Genomic DNA, 9,725 nt, shown 5'->3' with positions numbered 1-9,725 from the left:
AGATGATCTTGCATAACTGGGTCAAATTCTGCTATCATTTCAATTACTCCCAAAAAGTTTCCATTGCTAACTTGGTATAGTTTCTCATTTGATCCTCGAAAAGCCAAATTATGCTTGGCAAGAAACTTCACTGCAGCAACAATTCTAATCAGAACTTGTCTCCATCGCTCTTTCTCCTTTGCAATTTCTTGCTGTAGATCTTTATCAATTGTCACATTTTTACTTAGCCTCAGTCTACCTCATTCCAAGTATTCATGTTAGTGATATGCTCAACACTATTCTCATGAAGTTTGAGCTTCTCACTTAGATGCTTCCAGTCCATTAGTCCTTCAGATGCTAGTAAACTTTTGCTACTTTCAGACTTGAACAATTTGCAGCAAAAACAGTAAACTTTATTCACATGTTTCGAGTACACCAACCACTTCCGATCACTGACCTCCCCATTACTAAGCTTTCTTGAGTAGTAAGCGTACGAAAAATGTCTTCCAACATTATCCGTTTCGAATACAAGATTGTATTCCCTTGTAGGCCCTTTTTCAATCAGAATATCTCTTGCTTTATTATCAAGAGCGTCCCAGTTTCTAGGGTCATAGATATCAAAAGGAGAAGATCCTTGTTCATCAACACTTTTAGGATTCTCACGGCCACTCAAATTTATAGGAGTCTCATGGGCATTGTTTTCCACAATTGTGGTCTCATTCTTAGCAAGTTGTTGTTCTTCAGCACCATTGCCATCTAATTCATCAAGATTATCAGTAGTGTCATTCCTCACAGCAAATTTACGCATAGCTCCCTTCTGAGTTCCAATAAACTTATCTCTTCTTTTCCTCTTTGTTCTTTTCTGGAAACCAGGTAAATGTTTTTTGGGCAGCATGTTTGCAAGAAAAGGATTGAAGGCACTTGAAGGCTGAATATTGCAATAAATCAGTGAAAATTTGTGTTCTTCGGGCTGCAACTATCCATATTCAATCATCAAGGAAACAAGAAGTCCAGCACCAAGTCGTCAACAACAGATCGAACTCTACTCCAAGAACACTACTGTTGTAAAAAGAAGAATATAGATTAATCACTAGATTAAGATTGAGGGCTAAGAGAAATTAATCTTGAGATTTACCTTTGTGTCCTGCTATTCCTTGCGAATGCATCTGGCGGCAGCCGCTGTCGAAGACTCGCAGTTGCCCGGTCGGCCGATCTGTGAAGGCGAACAGGCGAGAAAACGAACCGGCGTTCAGACTGAGGAGGAGGAGAGTCGCTTGCCTCTATGCCCCTTGGCGAGAAAACGAATAGGCTAGAAAACGAACTGGCGTGACTTCGGGCCTCTTGGCAGTTGGGCTTCTGTTGGAGATGGGCCTCCCTGCGACCCTGCCTACAGCCCCTTGCTTTTTTATTTGTGCCAATTCATATGGGCTTATATATATATACACTGTACCCTACAGGTCGGGGCCCCTAATTTCACTGGGCCTCGGGCCGTCGCCCCTGCTGCCCTGGCCCAGGGCCGGCCCTAGATGCTCCCACAAGGTGAAGGTGCCTGCAATCCACCAAACGTGACGCTTGAGACGCCGCCGACAATATCGAGAGCAACCTCGCCGCCCAAGCGATACGAGGTGAACGCAATCGATGTTGCCAAACTCTTGAGGCCGCCGCCTCGACCTCCCCTGCTCCGTTGTGCCCTGCATAGTCCACCAGCAGTTCATTCAGAAGGAAACAACCATGTTGGACTCATCAGCTTGCCATGCGGTGTCCGAAAGCTATAGTCTGATATGTCCCCAGCAAGTAGTATTCATCTACAGAAAATTTCTCTGAACGAAGAGAGAAAGCATTACACATCATGGTATTTCAGTGTGTGTTTCAAGGATTTTGTGCACGACAGAAAAATAAATCCAACGCCGATAGTTGCCCATCTTATTCATCCACATGCATATTGTTCATACCACACAATACACATCAACTTATTGGCAAACAATTTTTGGCCTACGAGATCGATTCAGTATGAGTAGGCGCTCTGCAATATCTGTCATCGTGGGCCTTTGATCTACATCAAGGTTAATACATTCCACGGCAATCTCTGCCAGACAGTCAAGAACCTCCAAATCTCCTGTTGTTACTGCAATTTCCTTGTCAAACAGCTCGGTTGCTTTCTTCCCTTCTCTGTGAACTTCAAGGAAACTGCTCACTAGGTTGTTATTATCAGAATGAGTGGCCTTTTTTCTGCTAATGACCTCCAAGATCACAATTCCAAAACTGTAGACATCACTTTTCAAGGTCTGCCGGCCTGTTTGCAGGTACACTGGATCCATATAACACATGTCACCGATGATATCAGTGTGTTCCTTATCTCCTGTAATCAACCTTGATATGCCAAAGCCTGCAATCTTTGGCATACAGTTTTCATCCAGGAGTATATTTGCCGGTTTAACATCACCATGCAGGATTTTGATACGAACTTGTGAATGCAGATAAGCTAGCCCTTGTGCTGATTCTGCAACAATAGTTAGACGCACGTCCAACTTTAAGGGCGCATTATTGCCGCCATGAAGAATATCATTCACGGTACCATTGGAGACGAGCTCGAACACTAGCATGGGGTGATCTGCTTCTCGGCAACAACCTATGAGCCTGACGATATTCTTGTGGCTGACTTGAGACATGTTGATGACCTGATTGTGAAATTGTGCATGCTCTAACAAACTGGAATTAATCGGTATCTTTACCGCAACCAGTGTGTTATCAATAAATCCCTTGTAAACTTCACCAAAGGCACCTCTTCCAATACTATTGGCACTCCTTATTATTGGCTTGAGCTCCTCCTTCCTGAAGATCTTTATAAAATGTGACTTTCCTAATGTATGCCTGGTGTTCCTATTGAAATTTCTGCGCCCTTTCCAATTGAAAATATCCAAATTGTTCAACTTGAAAAACCCAGTAGAGACAGAGCTAGAATTGCCTCCACCACGACCGTTTGTATCTTGCACTCCCCATGGTAAGTGACCTACTTTCCGTTGCTCAGCAAATGAAGAACTAATGTCAGTTTCCTCTGAATAGTCAGCACTCGTATGTCGTGCATGTAATCTACGAGATCGATTCAGTATGACAAGGCGCTCTGCAACTTCCGTCATTGTGGGCCTTTGATCCACATCAAGGTTACACAGTCCACAGCAATCTCTGCAAGACAGTCAAGGATCACCAAATCTCTCGTTGTTACTGCAATTTTCTTGTCAAAGAGCTCGGTTGCTTTCTTCCCTTCTCTGCGAAATTCAATGAAACTCTGCACTAACCAAACACTGTCAATATAGGTGGGCTTCCTGCTAATGAGCTCCAAGATCACGACTCCAAAACTGCAGACATCACTTTTTTCTGTCAGTTGACCTGTTTGCATGTATACTGGATCCATATAGGTCATGTCACCGATGACGAAGGAAGTGCGTTCATTATCTCTCGCAATCAACCTCGATAGGTCAAAGACCGCGATCTTTGGCACAAAGTTATGATCCAAGAGTATATTTGCTGATTTGACATCACCATGCAAGATTTTGGTACGAGCTTGTGAATGTAAGTAGGCTAGCCCTTGTGCTGGTTCTGCAACAATATTTAGACGCACATCCAAGTTGAGAGGCACCTTGCTGCCGCTGTGAAGTATGTCATGAAGGGTTCCTCTGGGGAGGAACTCGTAAACCAGAATGGGGTTATCCATTTCTAGGCAACAACCTATGAGACAAGCAATGTTCTTGTGTATGATTTGAGACTGGATGATGACTTCATTTTTTAATTGCTTTTCATCAGCATTAAACATTTGCTTTACTGCAAGCAGAGCATCATCAACAACGCCTTTGTAAACTTTAGCGGAGTTAACTTCTCTGATGAGATTACTACTCATTATTATTGGCCTGAGCTCCTCCGTTGTGAAGATATTTATAAAATGTGACTGTTCTGATATACGCCTGTTGTTCCTATCGAAAATCCTGTATGCTGTCTTGTTGTACATGTCCAAAATGCTAAACCCATAGAACAGAGTAGATATAGAGCTAGAATTGCTTGTTTCATGGCGGTTGAGCTTTTCCATCGTATCTTGCCCACCACATAATGATAACTGGCCTAATTTCTCTTGGCCTTCTTGGAAATGAGGCCTTTCAATTGTTTTTGCGGCATCTTCCAATATTTCAGAGTGTTCCTCGACATCCGCTTGGAGGCTCTTAGCTGCAGGGTTTCCAACTCTTTCTTCAAATTGTTCCCTTGGTAAATTTACCTGCAGCTCAGTGAATGAATTGTTGATGCCAGTTTTGTCTGATTTGTCAGGACCCTCAATTTTATCAAGTCTATCAATTATATGGCATGCATCTGGTCTCTTCGCTGGGTCCAAGTCCATGCACTCTATCGCTATCTCACTGCATACTCTCACTTGTTCTAATTGCATGTCCCCCTCTGATACCCCCAATCGATCCATCCATCTTCCGACTGCCTATAAGGTGCAATCATGAGTTAGTATTTATTATAATGATATATGTGGTTATTACATTACAGCTACTAGAGAAAAAAATGCTTGAATCCTAAAAACAGGACCACAATTATTTTCTTTCACATGTTTTAAGTTTAATTTGTGTATGTACTGCCTATGTCTGTCGCACAGAAAATGGGTACCTAAAAACAAGTGCGCCTGTGATTTATTTTCATGCAATTCACTTGGGGTATCTTAAAATGATCAGTTTGTTTAGGTGGCATACCTAAGGGACTACATGTTACTTCCAGAAATATAAATAGCCTTTATTTCGTACAGAAGTGCACACATTTTTTTTAACAAATGAGGTGAATGCATGTATATGTAAATGTGAGCCACATGTTTTGAATTCGAATGGGTAGATCCATGCCCCATAAGTCGAACACCTCTCTAAGGGATTGTTTCCATAAAATATGTATAGACAAAAAAAAAGGGAAGATATTTTGCTAAGTTAAAGCGTAACACAATTATGTCAAAATCTATAGTTCAACTTGGGGCAAACGCCTAACTCATTCTTACATGCTCATCTTTGCAATACCTCCTTGCTCCTGTCAGTATCTCCATGATTATAACGCCAAGGCTATATACATCTGACGCGAATCCAATTTGGCCTGATCTGATGTATTCTGGATCCATATATCCTCTGTAGGAACATTCATAAAGCCCCGACAATAAATATGCAGATAAATGTAAAGTCGTCGTGCCTAACAAAACGAAGAGCTTTCAAAAAGACTGGCTTACTTTGTTCCAAATATATTTTGAGTAATAGCACAGGTTTGTGCTTGACTAAGGCATCTTGATAGACCAAAATCAGCAATTTTGGGTACCATGTGACTGTCTAGCAATATATTAGCCGGCTTCAGGTCCAAGTGAAGAATACCCTTCTCGCGGAGAAAAACTAAACCTGTAGACACCCCCCTGATTATTTGATACCGCTTCCTCCAATTAAGTCCACAAGTTGCATCTGCACACAAGGAGCAGCCAGGATTTGTAGTTTCTTACGTACTTTAGGTACATGGCTATAATGTCATGTTAATCTATGAATACTAGGTAAAATAAGTATACACCATGTTGTGTATTTAATAACCTTTAACAGATTAAACAAAGATGGGAATAGACGATGTCATCCTACCGGTAATGTGTCTATCGAGACTCCCGTTGCATGCATAATCAAAACATAGCAGCCAGTTTCGTTCCTCTGCCATGACAAGATTCCCCTCGTACTCTTTCATTTTACCTTGCGCGTCAGCGCAATACCCCAGAAACCGTACAATATTCTTGTGCTTGGCCTTTATCAGGCACTTAATCTCTTCCTGGAATTTATTCTCATGAACACCATACGTGTTTGACAGCTTCTTCACAGCAACCGTACCTTTCCCGACCACTCCCTACGGTGACAAAATAGATTGTTAAAAACAACTCATGTGTGTGTGGTGGTTTGAATATCTGATACATATGCTTAGTTTTTAAATCAACTGTGGCTAAGACTAGGGAAGCTGAATAGATATAGTTGTGTGATACCTTATAAACCACCGCAAATCCGCCGCTGCCAATTTGGTGATCAAGGGAGAAACAATTTGTGATGTCTTCCAAAAGTGATAACGGCAGGTTTGTGGGCTCTGCGCTTTCATCGAGCAGAATCCTCTCAAGGACATTGTGGCTTGTACAGGCTTCACGGTCCATTTGCAAATTGCAATCACTGCAAACGAAATGAGTGGAGCACCCTTAACAATAACAATGATGATCTAAAAAAAGAGCAATGACTTCATTTTAAGGTGACCATGAGAACTAATTACCGTGCCACTTGTTGGCGGTGGCTACTTTGACCAATTTGTTTTCACCAGAAACGTAAGAGGCTTGAGGATGCAAGCTGTTTTCAGTATGTCTTCTCCAACAGGTGTTTTTACCAAGATGTACACTTCACATGACAAGATGCTATGTTTTATTCAAAATGTAAAAAGGATTAGTAAGGTAGTGATCTAAACGGTGTTATATTTCTTTACGGAAGATTAATTAACACACGAATACCTTAGATTCAAAAAAAAACACATGAATACCTTGGCTATGCGAGGAAGGACGAAGTCAACGCCGAGCGGATTCCGCCTCCGTCGCGCACGGGAAAGGTGGTGTTTTTCAGCGGAACAAGCAGCTCGGCGGCGACGGCAGCGGCAGCAGCTTCCCTCCTTATTCAGCATCAGATCCAGGAGAGCCGGCGCAGGGATTAACGGAGCTCCAAAGGACCGGTTACAGCGAGAAGGGGAGGGGAAAAACTACTCAGAGGAAGAAGGAGAAGAAGAAATCCAATAAGCAATTCGCCCGAGAAACTCAGATCAAGAATCTGCGGACCGCGGGAGAGTAGAACGGGGTGGATAAGAAAGACGGAGCTTCTACTGACCCTGACTCAGTGGCGCTACACCCTCCGTTACATAATGCAGTGCCTATAGATTTTTATAAAAATCAAACATTACACTTTGATCATATTTATTAAAAAAAATAGATACATCTAGAATACCAAATGCATATCATTAGATACATCGTGAGTTATATTTTCAGAATGCACATGTTTGATATTGTAAATGTAGACAATTTTTTCTATATACTTGGTCAAAGTTGGTAAAGTTTGACTTTTACAAAAATCTATAAGCACTACATTATGAAATGGAGGGAGTACTACTTATCACTGGTGCTTGCCACTGTGGCATAATTGCATCCTCAAGCTATCCTCTCTGTACAACCAAATTCAAAATATTTGCGAATTAAAAAAAAAGTTCAACAAATCATAAAATGACTGTGAATTCAGAAAAAACAAATGTTCAAAAAATCATAAAATGTACTACGTGCATTAAAAAAGTGTCCCGACTTTGAAAAAAATGTTCACAATTTTGAACAATGTTTGTGTATTCAAAAATTGTTCATTGGTTTAATTTTTTCTGCAAATTCAAATAATGTTCATGGATTTTTTAAAAGTGTTCACAAAAAAGGAAAAATGTTCGGAAATTTCGGTAATTGTTCCAAATTTTTTAAAATACACTTCATCGATTCAAAAAGTGTTCGCTGATACAAAAAATGCATGAATTCGAATAACATTCATGCATTTCAAGAAAATGTTCGTGAAGTTCTAAAAATGTTCCCAAATTTCAAAACATGTTCTTCGATACAAAAAATATTCACGGGTTTCAAAAATGTTCACAGATTTGTAAAAAAAATCATGGTTTTTAAAAATGTTTGCAGATTTGTATAAAATATTCATGAATTTGAAAAAAAAAGTTTATGATTTCGGAAAAATCTTCACACGGGAGTGGGAGATATGAAAAAATATTACCGAAATAGTTTTGAGAGTAACCTTAAGTGTTTTGGGGTTACCGGAAGGGTTTACGGGAATATCGGGTAATATCGGATAATGATATATAGGTAGAAAATATTTTCGGGGACCTAATATAAATAATAGATGGCTCTGGTAATGATCCGGGAGGTCCCTAGGATTTATTTAATGCCAATGGGCTAAAGAAAAATACTAATTAGGCCTAATAGGGGAGAGTTAATGGGCCTATGAGTCCAATACGAAGGTCGCGCCCCCTAGCTTGTTGGACAAGCTTTGGGAGGGGGGCTAGTTGGAGAGGGACTCATCTCCCTAGGCCGTTGTGTCAAGGGGACGAGCCCTCCCCAAGTCAGTGGCCCCTCCGCCCCTCCACCTATATATACTTGAGGGGGGGGGGGCACTAGAGAAACAAGTCCCTTTGATCTCGGGCGCCCCCCTCTCTAGCTCTCCCCTTCTTGATCTAGACTTGAACTAATTTTACTATTTTCTAGTCCTCGTAATTGAGAAGCCATGTGAGTTCTCTTCTCCCTCCTCTAGTTCTTCGGTGACGCAAAGCTCTGGACGGCGAAGCACTACCGGATTGTGAAGCCCGTACGCGTGCAACACGTAGAGAGGTCGGGCTTTCGGTCTTTTGTTCGAGGGATCATTGTGGATGGTTCAAGGGATTACCGTGTACGGTTCGAGGGATCATTGTGCATGGTTCAAGGGATTACCGTGTATGGTTAGAGGGACTTCAAGAACGATCTATGCCAACTGTTCTTCCGCTGCAACTCAAAGTTGGTAACTATCCGATCTAACCTTGTATGCATCTTCATAGTGACGTCTCCGACATCGTTGTCATAGAAGCCTAACCGCACACATTGACGGACAAACATCAACCGAACGCAATGGCATGCACGTCCAACCCGCGGGAAGCATCAATGGAACAAAGCTCTTCAAGACAACGCCCTAAAGAGGGGAAAAAACGCTGAAGATGATGACAATGCCCGACCCTGCAGCAGGATCTAGGCTTTCGCTCAGAGATCTTTATCCGGGAGCCGGGGATGTATAGATCTGCCCAACGACGCCTCCAAGGAGGATAACGTCGCCGCCGGCCGACAAGCACCGACCAGGCTTTCATCTGGAGCAGCACAACCACCACGCCCACACTGCCGGCCAAGGCCAACAAGTACCTCCACTGGACCAGGCACCCCCTACGCAACGAGTACGCTGGCGGCGCGTGGGGCCTGGTCGGCCTGCCCACCCCTACCGCCACACACCCACTAGAGGCAAGACAGAGTAGTTATTGCCTCGAACCTCCAACACAATGAGTTGAGCCCAAATCTAGTCGGTGTGCCCCCCACAACGCCACACCACGCCCATGCTAGGCAGCAATGCTAGCGAATCCTCCGCGCTGGGCGGCGCCTGCGCACCAAGCCATTGACCCCCAGCCACAGGCCCGCAGGAGCCCAGGACAGGGCCGACTTCCTGCAACTACACGCCATTGCGGCACTCGCACCCTCGTTGCCCCGGCAATGTGTGTGTGCACCATCGCGCCATCTAATCCGAGGCCGCCAGCCCGCAGAGCCCAGATCCGGCCCGGCGGCTGCGACCCCTACTCACACAGGGTGCTTGTGGGCGCGTCACCGAATGTAACAAGAGATGCTAGACTAACCGGACTTTACCGGGGGATTATGAGGTGGTTAGGAAGTGAGGCAGGGCCACTAATGAAAATTGGGTGGGACGGGGAAGGGCATTTAGAGAAGCGAAAATCCTACACGTACGAAAGAACCTACGTACAGTTACGAAACCTTGTGTCTAATCTAAACATCCCCCCTGTATTCAGGCCGGTGGGCCCCGGCCTCACCCAAAGACCAATCCTAATCATCCACGCTTGTTATTACTTATTGCGTAAGTTACGTAGCCAGGTTTACG

At 43.3% G+C, this 9,725-nt stretch overlaps 1 pseudogene; it reads right to left on the bottom strand.

Moving 5' to 3' along the window:
* Positions 1-1,875: 1,875 nt before the first annotated feature.
* Positions 1,876-6,906, bottom strand: LOC125553168 (annotated as a pseudogene).
* Between the last annotated feature and the right edge of the window lie 2,819 nt (positions 6,907-9,725).

Source organism: Triticum urartu, chromosome 4 (assembly GCF_003073215.2).
Source record: "Triticum urartu cultivar G1812 chromosome 4, Tu2.1, whole genome shotgun sequence".
Taxonomy (NCBI): Eukaryota; Viridiplantae; Streptophyta; class Magnoliopsida; order Poales; family Poaceae; genus Triticum; species Triticum urartu.
Note: the sequence above shows the minus strand (reverse complement) of the source record. Positions and strands in the feature narration are given on the sequence as shown.